Genomic DNA, 17,923 nt, shown 5'->3' on the forward strand with positions numbered 1-17,923 from the left:
ATACTGACCAATTAGCTAATTGGGTAAATTGTTAATGGAGTATTGGCTTTTTCTTTTTTTCTTTTTTTAAATGAGGAAGTTAACAAGTACCCCCACACGGCAACAGACAAGTGATTTTATCCACATCTTGTCCTCGTGTTCTTATGTAATCACTGTTGGGATCAGTCTGTCAATGTTCCAAGGCTCGGCAGGAACCACTGCATTAGCTCAGACACAGCACTAATGTTGCACTAAATTGGCATTAATCATTTATGCTGATATATCTGACCTGACACGATACAAATGTGCAAGCATACAGCAGTAATCAAATTAAATAGGTCTAAGTTGATGGGTAGAAATATTTTGTATTAAAAAAAAAGAAGCAGTTTTTGAACATTTCAAAGATAAAGACAAAGATAAATAAAATAGGCTGGGACTCTGGTCACGCATGTACAAGGTGAGAAGGCGGTGTAAATACGTACATATATCGATTTCATGCCTTTGCTACGTTAAACTGGGTGAATTTGTTGGGGAAAAAAAGTCATACAAGGCTCGAGGCAAGGCATATTGTTCCCACAAAAAGTACTTTCAATGGCAGTTTAAGTCTAATGGGATTAATTATTGAGTCTTTGAACAGGAGTAAAGCTGTGAAAGACTAAAAAGTGTGTTTTTCTTACTGTAAATGGTAAATACTTGCATTTCTGTAGCACATTTCTTTTCTTTGGATGTCAAGTTTCTCTTTCAATTAGTTTTGCCTTGTAATATATTTACGTGTTCGGAGACCACAGAGACCAAAGGACCCAAAGGTAATGTAGGGTACATCTACACATCTGTACTGAGTCGCCACAGCAGAAGACGATAAGAAGACATTACAGGTCATGCATTCATGTAGATTGTTTATTGCATTATTTACGGATTTAATTAAGCCATAAAGTCAGCGGACATGTGCATGTGTGCAAATCAAATGTCCAGCATGTTACTGCATCCTATTCCATTTTCACGGGCTGGCTGGTGCATTAATTGAGGTTGTTTTAAGTTTTGTTGTCTTGCTGCACTGCTGTTACTGTGCTTTATGTACTTTATAAATGTATGATTGCAGCCAGAACGACATATGGAGATTGCATTTGGGAAGATATGCATGATAAACCATTGTAGACAACAGAATAATCTATTATGATAAATAATAAAGTGTAGATGATAACGTATAGTGTGTCAGTTGTTCGAACAATAACAGCTATGATAAAGGCAGGTAAAAATGCCAATTGTAGACTATTCTTAAGCCATATAATGGCAACAAAAATAAAAATCCTACTTAGCAAATGAAAGCATATGACAAGAGCCTGAATGATGTGACATCTTCGGTGTAGAAACATTTATTAAAGTCACTTTACTCCAGGTCAGTTTGGTCTCATTTTGGCCACCTGTCCAGCAGCACATTGTTTCTTGCATGTGAGTGTGATCTTACACACACATGCACATGTACCATATGTGTGTGTGTGTGTGTGTGTGTGTGTGTGTGTGTGTGTGTGTGTGTGTGTGTGTGTGTGTGTGTGTGTGTGTGTGTGTGTGTGTGTGTGTGTGTGTGTGTGTGTGTGTGTGTTTCTCTGGAGAGCATTTCAGAATGAACTACTAAAATGTGCTGCACATGCTGACTGTAACAATACTATGTATTCAAACAAAAAAACACAGTGACAATTTCCCTGCAAATAATTTAAAGTGAATATATACGGTATGTATTTTTTTGCCTCTATAACTTTCATTTTGATTAAATGGCTACAATTTAAATTATTATTGTGGAAAGTCTTTACATGAAACAGAAAATTCCTTAGTTGTTATAATGATGACAAAATAACTATAGCAAAACATACACTGTATTTATAAAGCTCCGGTTAGGTTAGTTGAGAAAACCACTTGGTTAAAGTTTGGGAACGATTAAATATACAACTCTAAACAAGGAACAAATTATACTGTATAGCATGCAGAATAAAATTTGCTGTAAACAATAGCAGCACAACTTTGATCACAGAACAGAAAAAATAGTTTTAGTTTTTAGATGAGCTGAATTGTGAGTTAACCTTTCAGATGGACCATGACTAAGACTGTCCACCCCTGATCAGGCCGACAGAGGTAAAGACCAGTACCTGAATGAGGGCAAAACAGCTAAACAGAGAAAATATTACTCTGATCTTTATCATCATTATCATTGCTCATAACTCAAGTTGTCTTGGTACAAAAAGACAGCAGGAAATTAAGCTTTCCCAACAGCCGCAGGCAGGCGATTTATTGACCAAAAAGTTCAAAGGGGAGTTTTGCTGTTTTTCACTGCTGAATTTCAAACAGTTGTTTTCTTTTTTTTATGTCCAAACTAGTTACCCACCAAAGTTATTCCATTCAATCTTGGGCCTTCGCATTATTACATGAGATGTGGCCAGTGATCTGGATGTAGAATTTGTATTATAATCCAGACAACTTTTGTTCTACACGTTATTTAAGTTGTTACTAAGTTTGCTCACCTTTATGAAGCTGCATGCAGCGATGCCTACTAGGATTTCTTATTTACTTTATACGCTTGTTATTTTTCTTCTTAGAAAAATGCCCCTTCCTCTTCATGGAGAGACTCTCGGTGAGAAATCCTGAAATGGCTGTTTTTTGTATTCGATCTTATTGAAGTAAACGAACCTCGACTTCAGCTGATATTGAGGTTCAGCAGATCGGCTACCCAGCACCACAAAAGTCCATACTGTTGACTAAAATAATTAAATACCGGCTTTATAATGCGTAAACTGTTGCATCCTTAATATCATATCAATTCCGCATGTCAGTTAACACATGCAGTGTCGGCATATGTGTGTTAAAGGGTCTGGTTGGCTTTGAATGATAAAATAAAATACATGTAGGCTCTCCAATAAAAACAAACACATTAGCAGTTGGTTTGATTCGATGTCAGTCAACAACGACACCACACAAATCATTGCCATGTCAACTGACCAAGGCAAGGGATTAGCTGCTTACTGCAATCAAACAATGAGAGAGAAATAAAGCAGATAGATATATCTATGCATACCTTTTTCTTTAATTTCAAAACATGTTATTTCACATAAATAATACAAAAATAATTGATGGTGTACGTGGATATGAAGTCAGGCATGGGCATGTTTTGTTCCCTAGATGTAAAACATCCAATTTATGACTTTTCTTTGTTGGATGACAAACTAGAAAACTTTACTTAAACAAAAAAAAAAAAACTTTAAACCTTTGGTTTGTTTTTATTTTGGTGACAAAAAAAGCTCTCCCTCTTTTCTCCTTCTTCTCCACACTGAACCTTTGACAGACTTTTTAGTCTCGCTTTTCCAGATCTTTTTGTTTTAAAGATTCTATCACCTCTCGTCATCTGACCTGATCCTGGACCTTCTTCTCACATCTCAATCTCAACATCAGCTGTAAACTACGGACGATATTTCGCTGCACTGCGTGGTTTAGCTCGTTTGGACCTTCCAAACAAATGTACCAGCTACTGTCCACAACTTTTGCCCAATGAAAACCCGGAAAAGGCGAGTGGAGACGAGTTGAGCCGCAGGGTATGAAGGAAAAAGCCTGCTTTCTACCAGATTATCTACCTTTGTGTGCCAGTACCATTTATCCGTTCACCAATTATGTGTCTGGAAACTGTTTTGCTGTTGATTACTCACCAAATGTGTCCAGCTTTCTGCTGGTTCTGTTTGTTTGACTGACTCAAACCTGCTTATCCTGTTGTGAAGCGCATTATTTAGAATCTACCAGCAGGCCCTTTTTAACCTTGCTGGTCGGCCTGCTGGATCTCCTTTTGGACTCGTGCCCTGTCCACCAAAGCTGTGCCAGCCTTTGCTGTTCTGAAAGAAGTTCTTGACTAAACATCGCAGGGCCTTCTGCTGCAGCGTGAATGCTAACCAATAAAAATAATAAAAGTCACAATGTGAGACAGAAACAGCTTGTAGTCAGGTAAAGAAAGAAGTAGAGAGATGGGAAAAGGAGAATAATGGGGTTTGAATATTGAAAAGGAAGACAGACAAATGAAAGGATACGTAAAAATAGAGAAAGAAAAACACAAGAGGAGATGGGAGGAGGGAGAGTGAAACACTGAGTAAAAAGAAAATGTGAAAACAGGAAAAGAAGTATCATGAGGTCTAAATACTGAAGAGGAGGAAGGGGAGGGGAAAAAAAGGAGGGAGGATGGGAGGCAGCGAAACAGATGAGGGAGGTGACAGCTGGGCGAGCTGCCGAGACAAGATAGAGGTTTTGGACTGTGCGTGTGTGTGTGTGTGTGTGTGTGTGTGTGTGTGTGTGTGTGTGTGTGTGTGTGTGTGTGTGTGTGTGTGTGTGTGTGTGTGTGTGTGTGTGTGTGTGTGTGTGTGTGTGTGTGTGTGTGTGTGTGAGATATGTCAGGGATAAATGGCTATTATCACTATGACAATGTTAATTACAGCTAGCCTATTAGGCCCGAGGAGTGCCGTCTCATTTATTTGGCTGCACCGCAGTAGTGTGTGGGTGTGTGCCTATTGGAGTGTGTGCCTATGCCACGTTTCTATACTCGTGGGTGTGTAAGTATGTGTACGTGACTGTGTGTGTTTGTGCGATAGCAAATCAAGTCTATTTGTTAGACAGAGTAATTACTTCAGGCCAAATGCTGGCCAAACGCTGAAATGTTTCTTGTGATCTATAAGACTTCAGACTAATCATTAGTAACTGAGCCGGTGCCAAATTTCCACTCTTTCATTGGGAGTTATTTTTAGACTTTTATAATCCATGTTTTCTCCCAATGGAATCAAAAGATTATTCGTGCAATCGTGTGTATGATGATTCCCCACATTTCCTGGGAATGTCATTGATTAAACATGAATACCAAAGAAACGTTGCACTATATGATAATATAAATGTCAAGTGGGATCAAAAATAGTCGAAAGGACATTGAACCTGACAAATTAAGTTTTGAAACATTTGCATTCAAATATAATCTTTGGAATTATAAAAAAAGAAGTTTTCTATTTGGCGGCATGTAAGTGCTAAAGCATGCATTTCCCCCCCCTTGTACACGTTAATCTGATAAAAGGGCTATTAAAGGTGCTGTGTGGATTTAATGAACTACACCCCTACTAACCAGCTAGCGCGATTTGTTGAAGTGCCAGCGCGCACCTGAAACACGTGTACACGAGCGCACACACGGGCATGTGCACATCTTGTTTACAAGGTGTAACCACTGTTCCTACAGCGGCAAGCTTAAATACAAGAGTCACTGATGTATGTTTCCATCGCTATAATTTGATAAAGTCAACAATATAATAATGAAATGTTCTGGATTACTCTAATCTGTAATGCAGTAACTCTGATGACGCAAACGGCAGCGGATCACAACGAGGCTTCACGTTTAAGTCGTGAACCAATCAACACATCTTAATATGACAAATTTGACCATTTATTGGCTCTCTTGCAGGGCATACGCTTTAGAGATGATTGGGTGTTCAAGCACTTAAAGAAATTACATACATTTATGATCAGGAGAATTGTGAATATTGTATTACCTCACTTGGAGAGAAAAAGTGGTAGGGTGTCGTTCTAGTGTGCTCCGGCTGCACTGAACCAAAGCAACCGACACCTCCCAAGCTCACTCGCTGTAACAGTGCAACAGCAGCCAGGTGCAGGGAGTTTATTTTTGTTTGTTGTCATCAAATGGAGTTTAGGAGGTCAATATTATTTGTACACTACATTTCTACATGTTTTCGAAGTACAACCTTTTTTTTTTTAACATTTAACACAGCCAGCAAACTAGGTATGCTAGCCTAACAAAGTGTGGCTATTTCACCTCCTTTTCAAGGCAAATACTTTTTTTTTTTTTTTTTTTTTCATTTTACCACAAAGGCTCTCATCTCAAGTGATATCAAACCTGCTTCTTGGAAATCTCAGAAATCGTCCACATACCTTGTGGGACATTCCTACTTTGTAGTTCGACAGGCGTTAAGGTGTTTTTTCATTAAAGTGCAACTAATTTTTAGAAATGTTTTTATATCTTCTTGTATGTCTTTCAAGAACATCTTGTATAAATTGTCAGCCTAGCACTTGTTAGGAATGTTGATTATGGGAAAAAAAAAAAAAAAAATCAAATAACCTCCGAAAATCAAATAAGTGGCCTATTATTTAGTGATGTTTTGAAGAACTCCCGCTGATTTATTTTCAATAATATTTCTAAACACACATTCCGCTCCCATACAACATTTCACTGCGACTGCCAGCCCTGAGAAACCCAGTTGATATCATGGAGCATAACTGTATAAACATTTTAATTTGTGTAGGAGTGTAGGTCTGATGAGAGCTGAGGGCAGGCGTGGACGGTGGAGCCTTCCTGCAGCTACTGTTGATGCATGTGTGACTAATGCAACCACACACAGTGTGATGAAACATGTCCAATTGATAACGTCAAGGTAATAAGCACCCAGCTGGTGGGTGGACAACAGTGTGAGACCATGATTGTATCAGGTGCCTCCCAAGTGTGAACGTGTGTTGTTGTGCTTCGATAACATTCCACATAGCTGCTGTACGATGGCGGATCTCACTGAAAACATTACAGTCACCTTGAAGAGGCGGGTAAAACAAACTTGAACTTCCATAACGTGACATATTACAGAGTGAAACAGGATAGATTCAAACCAAATCTTTTTGATTGTATTAGATGGCTGAAAGTGGGGGTTTTATATAAGGGGTAGGGTTAGTCATCAAATACCATTTAATTTAATAAAAGCGGATGATAAGATAATTCAAAAAAATATTTGAACATACATTTGTAATATATCAAGAAATTATAACAATAACAGTTAACCCAAATGTGTATGCGAAGTTAAAAAAAAAAAGCACATGCCCTCTGCTGGCATGGAAACAATTAAAAATACATCTTTATTAATCAAATAAAGTTTCTAACTATCATTGAGAGTCAATTACTGTACAAGTAGTTAAGGAGTAAGCTTAAACTGCTTGATAACTAGATTCATAAGCAAACAAACAAACACACAGATCAGATTGATAGCCTGTTAAGTATCAATATTTTAAATGAACTGATGGTTCATGGGTGCTGATTGGTGTTGTTGCTGTTTCCATTTCATTTCTTTTACACATCTTTTTGTATTTACTCATGAAATCATTCGATTTTCAATTTCTGTGGCAATTAGCACACGTCTAACCTACTTTCTTCCTGTCCCACTGCCAGCGTGGCCAGCAAAGGTTGAATCTATAGACAAACTGTCACAGACATGCACACGCCAAATAATGTTCACTCATACAAACACCAACTATGAGCAGTACACAGATGCTCATGGGGACTAAAGTCTTCTTGGGACTGCGCTTTTATTTGCCAGATGCAAGTAACAAGGACTTGTGTTGTTTTAAGTATTTTTATGACACAACAACTGAAGGAAAATATGGAAGGAATAACATTTACAGTTTGTGAATCCCGACGATGTTTCGTTACATTCATAGTATTTTTAAGTACATGTGTATTTGTGTGTGTGATAGTTTTTCCTTTTTGATTATGTAGGACACTACATAACTTTAACTTTTACCATCTGAATATAAAATATGTTATCTACAAAATTCTCCAAAAACTGAATTTGAGATTTTTTTTCAAGATGTCTGGGAATTGCATTTTGTTTTACATTTATATTTGAAATAACTAATTATAACTTTTTTTTTAATGAAATATCTTTGTACTGTAATTTCAATTGAAATCCCTAAAGACGGCTACTTGATTTTATCCAGTTTGTTATGAAAATAGCTAAAAAAAATAATGAAATAAGTAAAAGACAGTACTCTTATATTATTTTGTTTTATTCAGCTGTTTGGACTATAATTTCTACATTTATTAGTGTGCTTTTTCGTGATCTAAAAGTATGAAATCTGTACTACTGTGGCACTTAGAGCAGAATGGAGAGGAGCATCAACTAAATGTCTGAAATGCAAAATATGAATGTAAAAGGGAGCTGACATTTTGCTTTCCTCTTCACAAATTAATGAAACGAAAAAGCAGAGAGAGGAGATATGGAGGGGATGGGAGAGAGAGAGGGACAGAAATAGATGGATGTAGCCAGAGAGGGAAGGAGAGAGAGAGAGAGAGGGAAGGAGGGAAGAGGGGAAGAAAGAAATGAAATGGAGGGAGGGGACTGTAAAATGTGAGAGTAATTTTGAGGAGTCAAATTGTGAGCGGGAGAGAAGGAGAGATAGAACAGGAGGGAGGAGGGATGAAGACATTTGGTAGATATGAAAGCTAACATCGCATCCAGCCACACACACACACACACACACACACACACACACACACACACACACACACACACACACACACACACACACACACACACACACACACACACACACACACACACACACACACACACACACACCACTTTTGCAAAGATCCCAGGGAGAATTGTACTTTCAATTTCCAGACCCCTAATTGCATTAGAACTGCCCTGCTCTGGTCTCCTCTCTCTCTGCCTCTCAATGCCAGTGTCTCTCACTTATTTCTCTCTTCCTCTCTGCTACCCCGGACGTCCAAGGGACTCTTACATGGTGCTCTGCACCTCCGCTGGCTGGGCCTCCTCCTTTTTCTCTCTCCACAACACTTTCTCTCCACTTTTGCCATTTTAGCCCTGTTTAATTCCCACCCTATCCTGCTCCCACTTGTTATTTCTCTCCCTTTGTCTCCTCTTTTTTGCTTCTATCAATTAGTCAAACCCCTCCCTCCTTCTTCTGTCTGTTCTCTTTCCTGCCTGTGTCTATCAATTTAACTATCCCCCCCTTCCTTATCTTCCTACCCTCTTTTCCTACCCCCTCATCCTGCCTATGTTCTCTGTCCTTTTTCTCTCTCTCTGTGTGTCACCTCATCCATCTGTCTGTTTCTATCCTTTGTAGTTATAACTAAACAGGTTCATTTCATGTGAAAGACATAATCAGCTAACTGCTGGGTTACAATACTATTTCACATGCACCTTATCTGTGTCCTCCTTTGATCCTCACTGTGTTTCCATGTATTGTTTTCTCTCTTGAGATGTCACCTTCTTATGAATTCCCATTTTATTCACTTTATTCATTTCACTCACACCCTTTAGACTGTTACTGGTGTATACTTGAGCACTTCATCCCAGACTGCTCTGGAGCAGCTCATTTAGTGGCCTTTGAGGATATTCTCGTTGGATAAAGCAGCTCCCGGTGGGATTATATGTAACTGAGCATGAAGGACATTGGTTCATGAAAAAAAAAATCAAAAGCCGAATCAGCTGATCTTTTAGTCTCCCTCCATTCTCCTTTTGTGTTCCAAATGATGTACTTCTCTTAGTACACTCACGTATACTCTGAAATGGCAGTACTCTTAGTTGTGTGGTATTTTAATTTTGACCAGGTAGTGTTGTTTTAAACCGCACAAAGCTGTTCTGAACTTACTGGAAATAACCGTAGCATTTGAACGCATCGCCTGCCAACAAACCTGCCAGCATTAATTTTACAGAGAAGTGAATGTGTTTTCCAGCCCATTGTTTAACGCACATAAATAACACACTTATGGTGTCTGTCCAACAGAAGTATGGTGGTACTCAGTGAAAAATAATCATTAAGCAACAGTTGCAACTTCCTCAGAGGCCAGAAATTATTTGTCTGTGGTCCTGCCCTTTCTGCTACGTAGCCAAGATGGCGACCGTTGAGTGTGGAAAGTGTCCAGCGCTTCACACACAATTTCCGGACCGTTTTGAGTGCACTGTCCGGTTATTTGTAGCGCACTGGATGTTTCCATACTTGTCAGTTTGAACGCACTTCTGGACTCCAAATTGTGTTCGGTATCTTCCTTGCAAGTCTACGGGAAGCAGCAAACACAGTTTTCATAGACGCTTTGTTGAGACATCATTGTTGTGGCTACAAAGCAATGGATTTAAAAAAAAAAAAATGTTGCAATGCTAAGTGTATAGTAAGTGGCAAGGGTGTGCTTGAAGCTGACTGGCATTTGAATTATATCAAGCGAAGGGTTTGTGCAAATTGAAGATGTAAAGAAGCTCAACAAACCTCTTCATCTCAATACACACTGCCTGCAGCGAATGTGCCTGTGAGGCTTGTTTCATTGACTTTGCACGCATCTACTGCTCCTTTTTTTTTTTTTTTTTTAAATGTCATTAGAAAGTAAGAGCAGTGCCCTCCTCTAGCCTCACAGCTTTTGTCATTTCCTAACTTGCTTCCAAACTTGTTTTTCTAGCTTTAAACCACCCCTCCAACACCCCCACCCCACCCACACACATGTATTCCCACTCCCTCTCCCTCTTCCTCCTTCTCCTATTCTTGTTGACTGATTGGAGCGAACCACAGCCGCTCGGTATGGAAATGAAGCTGCAGCCCAGGACAGGAAAGTTCTCAGTGACCCAAATACATACACAGTCACACACAGACATACAATGTGTCATGTGTGTTGATTAATTGGGTGTTTGAAGGCTGGTAACAAGCAAATACTGTAAGTGAGGACGTGTGTGTGTGTGTGTGTGTGTGTGTGTGTGTGTGTGTGTGTGTGTGTGTGTGTGTGTGTGTGTGTGTGTGTGTGTGTGTGTGTGTGTGTGTGTGTGTGTGTGTGTGTGTGTGTGTGTGTGTGTGTGTGTGTACTGGGGGAGGAAGATGAAGATTTGCTAGATTTTCAAAATAGATTAGGAACAAAAACAATGAGGTCAGCTAATTCAAATATCTTCATTTGTGTCATCTGGATGAATTTTATGAAAACTGCTGAAGCACTGTATCGCACTTTATTCATGGCAGTAATGTGACTTTTTCGAAAGCTAATGATTGGGAGTGAGTATTCGTAAAGGGGGTTTTCTCCTCTTATCTCCACGATTATGGTATATTTAGGTTTTATAAATGACTCATTAGATTAAATTCAACAGTTTTTCTTTGCACCTAGCAGTGGAGAAGTTGAAACAAACAGAATTACTGGGGAGTGTGTGCATGTTTTAGATCAATTCAACATTATCATGTTGAATCTCTGTTGTTGGAAAACACACAAACACACAAAATAGGGGAGTTGAGAGAACAATAGATCGAGACAGAAAGATTTAAAAAGAAATGGTTGGCGAAGAAAAAGAGAGAAAGGCGGCTTTTAATGAACACCCAGAGCGTGAAAATGGTAAATCTATAATTGAGTTTGAAGACTGTGTGTGTGTGTGTGTGTGTGTGTGTGTGTGTGTGTGTGTGTGTGTGTGTGTGTGTGTGTGTGTGTGTGTGTGTGTGTGTGTGTGTGTGTGTGTGTGTGTGTGTGTGTGTGTGTGTTTGTGCCTGCTTTCATCAACAGATTATTGACTTTTCAGTTTCTTCTTTCTTCTTATGAACTTCCTTTTTTACAGAGAACCAATCACAGGAGGCAAATTAGGAAGCCACTTAGCATAACCGCTCTGCTAAGAGGTCTGCACATGCACACATACACACACTGGCATCTTTAAGCAACTAAGATAAACAAGTGTTCTAATTAAGAATTAATTACACAGCAAAGCCTCAGAGAGAGGTGAAACACTGTGGAGAAATGAAAGGAGGGTATCGGGATGAGGGGGAGACAGGGGGAGACAGAGAGGCAGGAGGAAGGACGGGAGTAAACAGAAGGAGAAGGGGTGAAGTGGGGAGTAGAGAGGGAGGAGGGCAAATAAGGGTGGATGAAAGGGCTGTAATTACAAAAGGACACAGAGAAGAAAGAAGTAAGAAGAGAGAAAAAGGAGGTTTTTTTAAACTATTAAACCCCAAGACAGGACAGGCAAGAGGAAGATGAGGAGAAGAAGGAGCAGAGCTTGTCTTTTTTCACTTTCATCTTTTAGACACAAGAGATACATGTATTCAAGTCGGAGCAGATGTAAAAGCATTATGACAAAAGGGTACACAAATGACAAACAAAAATCATATGGGACATGCAGGTTATTCAGACAATAAAAAAATCGAATCAAAATTAAAGTAATATAAATATTAATGTAGGCTGTTGGTCTAGCAGAAACATTGTTGCTTTCATTATCTGTCTATTTTTCTCCCTGCAAAGAGAAAGCCTCATTCCAGGCAGTGGTGTGTAATGACACTTGGAGGGAACATAAAACAACATTATTACAGATCCACTTTATCAGGTGCTAAAATACCTCTGAAAGCAAAGGGAAATAAGGTAGGTCCCTCTCTAACCTGTCTTTTCATTCTCTTTTTCCTCTGGCTAACATCTTTCTCCGTCCATTTCGCTCATCTTTTCCCATTAGTGACATCAGAGAGATGAGCTGCTTGTAAACCAGGGATAGTCAGAGATTTGAATATGCAAGAATCTAAAGGTTGACAACCCAGTCTCACTGCAAAATGTGTAACAGCTATGTCCTAGTGCAAAACGTATTAGTTTCACATTAACAGCTCACTAATTGGGAGATGACTATGTTTTTCTTGGCCTATTTTTTTCTGTTGGCCTGAGTTCATGTCATGTGACGGTCTAACAAATACTGTTACATTTTGGAAAACATCATGGTTTGGGTTACATGTGACACAGTCAACGTTTGATACGGTTTAGGCAGCAAAAACACTTGATTAGGTTTTGCGACGATCATGGTTTGAGTTCAAATTTGTATATTAAATTTGTGTATTACTAAGTAACATTACATTTGTATGTTTAGTCTATTTTACGTATGTTAGGTAAATTAAATAAATGCACGCAGATTTTTGCTTACTCATGGACTTGAACACTGCTCTCCTGGGTAAAATTCATATGTTTGACCCATACAACCACCCCAAACATCCTCTCAGTGAGGAGATACTGTCACTGTTTCTACTCGGTCATGACTTCCACCTTTGTTATCATTAAACTAATAGGAGTTTCCCTGTTGACAAACGTAGCTTCAACACTTTTTGATGTGAGACTGGGCTGCCTCTGAACATACACTGCGTCGCTGTCCTTGGTGCTGGAATTTGGTCATTCTTAACACTCGTGTGCTTTTGTTGGATTTTGCTGCATCTTTCACTGTGATCAATGATGACACATTAGTAGCACCACCTATGACTTCTTTCTACAGTGAAAACCTTTCACGTTGTTTATTTAAATAATCCATGATGGTTGCTTTGCTATATAACCCGTGTTCAGAGAAGAATCAGGCATCAGGTCATAATCTAAAATTGTTCATTAAGATGGTTTGTGACTACATACATGTGAAACTAATCACCTCACCCTCAGCTGCACTTTGCGTTTTGTTTAAATAAACTATTTTTACTATGTTAACATGCCAAGATAATGAACTGAGAAACCGTATACCTGCTTAACAGCAGCCTTTTATTATGATGATGACATCAGCTTTGTTTTTCTCTTTGTTTGAAAGCCTTCTCCTGACCAGAGTTGGATCAACCAAGCAGGTTGGTCTCTCTGACTCATCAGCTTCCCCTCCCTCCCTGTGACTCCTGAACTCTGTCTTGCCACAAGGTAAGGCCTGTTATAGACAGAGACCGTCTGGTGTTCCAAGGTAACCAAACTTCAAGAATGAGGCAGGCGTTCCTCCTTATCTGGAAATATACAACCTTCTAGGAGACAACATTAAGACCTGGGAGGGTGGGAACACTGAGATGGATTGGTTAGACACCTTTACACTTGTCACTTTGTCTCTCTTCGATTGAGTTCTGTCAATACACATCAATGTTTTGCCACCAAAGGTGGTCTCTTATGACTTCATCAGTCCATCACAATGTGCATCTCTTCAGAAGCATTATTCCAGTGTCTTCTCAGTAAGACCAGGGCAGGACATGCAAGAGCAGGAAACAAATACTTACTTGCAGTATTATGGCTTTTTCACTTGACCAAAGCAATTCAATTTCAATTTCATTCGGACATTTCTAATCTGAAATGTCTAATTCTGTCTCTACCACTGTATAAGCCTCCATTAACCGATGCAACTAGCAAAAATGCTGCTGCCTTTCATTCAAATGCAGCTGGCCGATCAACAATTTTCTCTCGTCATATCCCATGGAGGCATACAGACATGATCTGTGTTTTATTGTGAAAGACTGTGTGGTATCTCTAGCTGATCCGCATCTGCTCTAAAATTTTAATTAATTTGTCTGTCCAGTAGTTAGAGTGGGACAAAACAATGGCATTTAACACCAACAGTGAAACTATCGGAGCTGTTTAGTGTATGAGGCAATTGGTGGTGGATTAACTGCCTCTCGAAAACATGAATATTATATACTTTTGCTATTTTTTAGCAACAGTCAAAAATTAATCAAGCTTCACCAAGTTTACAGCCTATGTCCTTCCTCAAGAAGCGTTACAATCTAATTTTAGAGGGTTAAAAAAAGGAAAGTATCTAATGGACCCACCAAGTTTGGAAAGCAGGCACAGTGGGTATTCTGTTCAGTGGTTGGTTACCACTGTTGGTTGTCATTCCAATGATGACTGAAAGTCATTTTTTGAGAGAGGGGAACTCACAATGTTTCTGAGTTGTTTGCAGTCCTTCTGCTCCACCCTATAAACTCCCCTCGTCGTTGCTGCTCAGCAAAGGCTCTGTGAAATGGCTGATAGATGGTTTGTTGTCAAAGAAAGTGACAAGATTGACGTGGCATCAGCTCAGGCACAATACAATAACTATTTATGGTATTTTGCTGGTGGGTTAAAAACTGTGCTAAATTAAATAGCTATTTTTTTTTCTATCTGTGTTAAACTGTTTGTAGAAATCAATAACAAAGGTATCACTAGACTAATGCTAACAGCATTACAATAAATCCAAATTCCATCTATCTGTTCATTTCTTTCAGTCTATCTCTGTTTCTATATCTTCCTGGCTCTCTTGTTGTCTCCGTTCTCCTCTCTCTCTAACAGCTCTTCCTCCCCTCCTCACCTCGCCTCTCTTGTCCTCTCTAAAAGATGAAACCAATTTTTCAGCCCCCACAGGAGACAAATTACTCCTAATAATCCCTCGTTTCCTGAAGAGGGCCTCTTTCTTCCCAGCTCAGCCAAGAGACCAGAACCTTAATGGATACAGTATATGGAATTAGGAGGAAAATGTCGGATGGCTCGGTAATAGCAGGCAGTGTCTGGTTTTCATTTTTTGCCTGCACTACCACGTCAGTGCTGTTGATAAGCTGACTTTTGATTTGGGAGGTGGTAGATGATGTGCTGGGGTGGAGTTGAATCACCCAAACATATGAGACAGAAATAATGTTTCAAAGCCAGCACACAGCACTACTGACGCAATCACGTGTGATGCTTAGCTTTTAGGCTGTTTAAACAGCTGAGAAAATATATTCCAGCTGAATTCCACTCCTCAGATGTGGAATTGTTAAGAAAGGTGGATGGATGTAAGACTCCGTGAAAACTTTTAGACCCAGGTGTCTTTGAAGAGTCACTACCAACTCACAATTTTATTCCTTCATCGTTCCTTCTCCCAGAGACCTTGGAGTGCTGGTGCTTTCATCTTGGTGTCCTATAGACCCATCTCAGTGACAGGCCCCTTAAACTACCAACCAGAAGTCCACACCTGGTCAGGAGTTTTGGTAAACAAATCAAGAGGCCCAAATGGCTTGTAACAGCTGCCATTTTAATGCTTTTACCTATAAAGATGGTTGGTGGAGGAAGAGGAAGTACAAATGGGTGTGCAGGTCTGTGTATACTGTTATATGTGCATCTCTTTGCTTGCGTGTATAGTTAGGCTTTAGAAGTGAAAAAAATGGTAAGACTATAAGAGTTACATTTTTTTTCCATCCACATCGCTCTTACTGATTCTTTAATGGTGATAACTTCTGGTAAACATGACAAAAACTTTCTCCAAGAACTTATGTTCATGTACTGAAACAAAACTAAACAATTACGTTGCATACAACCTTATTAATGAATGTATCTGCAACAAAAAAACATTGTTCCTTCAATATTTACTTCTGGCATGTTAACAATGAAGTTTAACCAGTTCTAATCTTACCGCAGAGGAAACCAAACGTGGTGTGAACATGCTTATAGTCTATCCCCCCCCCCCCCCCAGTCACCTTCCTAAGACTTGTAGGAGAAAAATGTTACAGGTAAATATTACAGGAATTACATTTCTTCTAAAATATATTCACTATATAAACCATTTCGAAGTTGTTAAAAGTAACTAAGATATAAAAATGTATATAAAGTAGTTCAAACAGTATTAATAATCTAATGATGTCATATATAATAATATAACAGTCAGAGGGACAAAACCAGGACTTTAATACTTTAATTTTGCTGCTGATACTTTTGTTATTTTACTTAAGAAGGATTCTTAATACAGGACTTTTACTTGTAATGGAGTATTTTTTTTTTTTACATTGTTGCTCTGGTGCTTTTACTGGAAAAAAAAAAAGGAAAAAAAGTGACCTAAAACTTCAATGATCCTTGAGTGCTTAACCTTGACTGAGGAACCACTGATGCAGATGACAACTACTTTTATTATGTTGTAATTATAGTATCAGTTTAGATACAGTTGGTTTACTGATGAACTGATTCTATGCCACAGAACAGCTGCAATGACAATAAATATGTCCAGGTCAGAACATGTAGGTAAAATCCATGAATGTAAACATGAATGATTTAAATATACACACAGATGAGAACGTAAACAAGGAGCCTTAATAAATGGAGGAAACATGATCAATGCAGTTAGATGAGTGTGAAAATAGTGAATCATGCTCGGGCCTTCAGAGTCTGTGGATCTCAGTCCAACCTAACACCTATCAGAGATTTTTGATGTGTCAGACAGAATCCTCCACCGCCATTATCCAAGCATCAAAGAGGACATTTCTTTGGAAAAGAGTGTTCATCTCTACAGCAGAGGTTCAGAGACTTGTAAAAACTATGCTTAAAACAATGTTAGGTTTGCGGTTGCTTAAACATTTGAAAAAAATAAACGTCTGTTTTCATTTCACTTCTATTTAAAAGAATACGATGGCAGGAGGTTCAGGTCATCCTCCAGCTCTATTCACACCGTCTCATTGAGAAATGCCAGCTAAACGTTGACAGCACTGCTATTTGAAATGATGGTATCACGCTTGCTTTTTGCAGTGTGCGAAAAAGACAGGGGTGCAGAAAACCCGACCAAAATTGGGTTTTGTCACAAAGGCGTTGCTGTTTGAAGGAGGGCTATCAGGCCAGATTAGCTCTACCTCAGTGGTAATGGAACCAGGAGCATTTTGAAAAGCATCCTCCTCCTCCTCACCTTTTAGCCCAAGGTTCTTGGTTGCTTCAGCCGGAGCAGCAATGTTTGTTTTTGGCTTGTGACTGTGTGACGCAATGCCGGTATTTAGTCCATTATTGATTTAATTGTTAGCAGTCGTTTCCTTCACCAGAACACGGCTCATAAAATATAATTTCAAGCAGCTTTTTTTTTTTTTCCTGCAGGGGAAATTTGGATGGCAAAAATACAGAACGAAATGCACGTTTGTATGTTATCAAATAGCTGTTATATTTCCATATGTTGCAGACATTTTTAAATGACCTTTCACTATACAGTTTTGGAAGTGATTTGCTACAGAGCAAAAGAGAAAAATAAAGGTGAGAATCTGTGTTTTGCATCATTTGTGCAACATTAGATTTTGAATTAGCATTTTCCCATTGTTTGTTGGGCTGAATCGATTGCCTTACTGATCGCTACTTTCAAAGCTAAGCTGCAATCAGTACATCACATTGTTTCTTCCCGTCTTCCAAGTGTGCAATAAATAACTGCATATTAATTGAATTCTTTTGATGGTGAACAGTCTCTGATGTGCTGTACCTAAAGTACCTGATCTTCTCAAAGTTAAACTGAAGTCTAGACTCAATCAAAGAGTAGAGGAACAATGAAGGTGTTGGGTGTGTGCAGGAAGCAGCCTTTAAGACCTAAAGAGGCAAATTACTTTGACTCTCACCAGGACTGACACCTGCCAACTAGATGCATTTAAAGGGGAAGTAATC

General features: G+C 39.0%; 1 protein-coding gene across 1 annotated transcript in view; it reads right to left on the reverse strand.

Moving 5' to 3' along the window:
* LOC138625563 (transmembrane protein 132D) overlaps positions 1–17,923 on the reverse strand; it is a 273,192-nt gene that overhangs the window by 57,079 nt on the left and 198,190 nt on the right. The window lies entirely within an intron of this gene.

The sequence above is a fragment of the Brachyistius frenatus genome, unplaced genomic scaffold (genome assembly GCF_029030835.1).
Source record: "Brachyistius frenatus isolate BFR_SWC_R1_liver_20210118 unplaced genomic scaffold, ASM2903083v1 Contig_63, whole genome shotgun sequence".
NCBI classification, from domain to species: domain Eukaryota; kingdom Metazoa; phylum Chordata; class Actinopteri; family Embiotocidae; genus Brachyistius; species Brachyistius frenatus.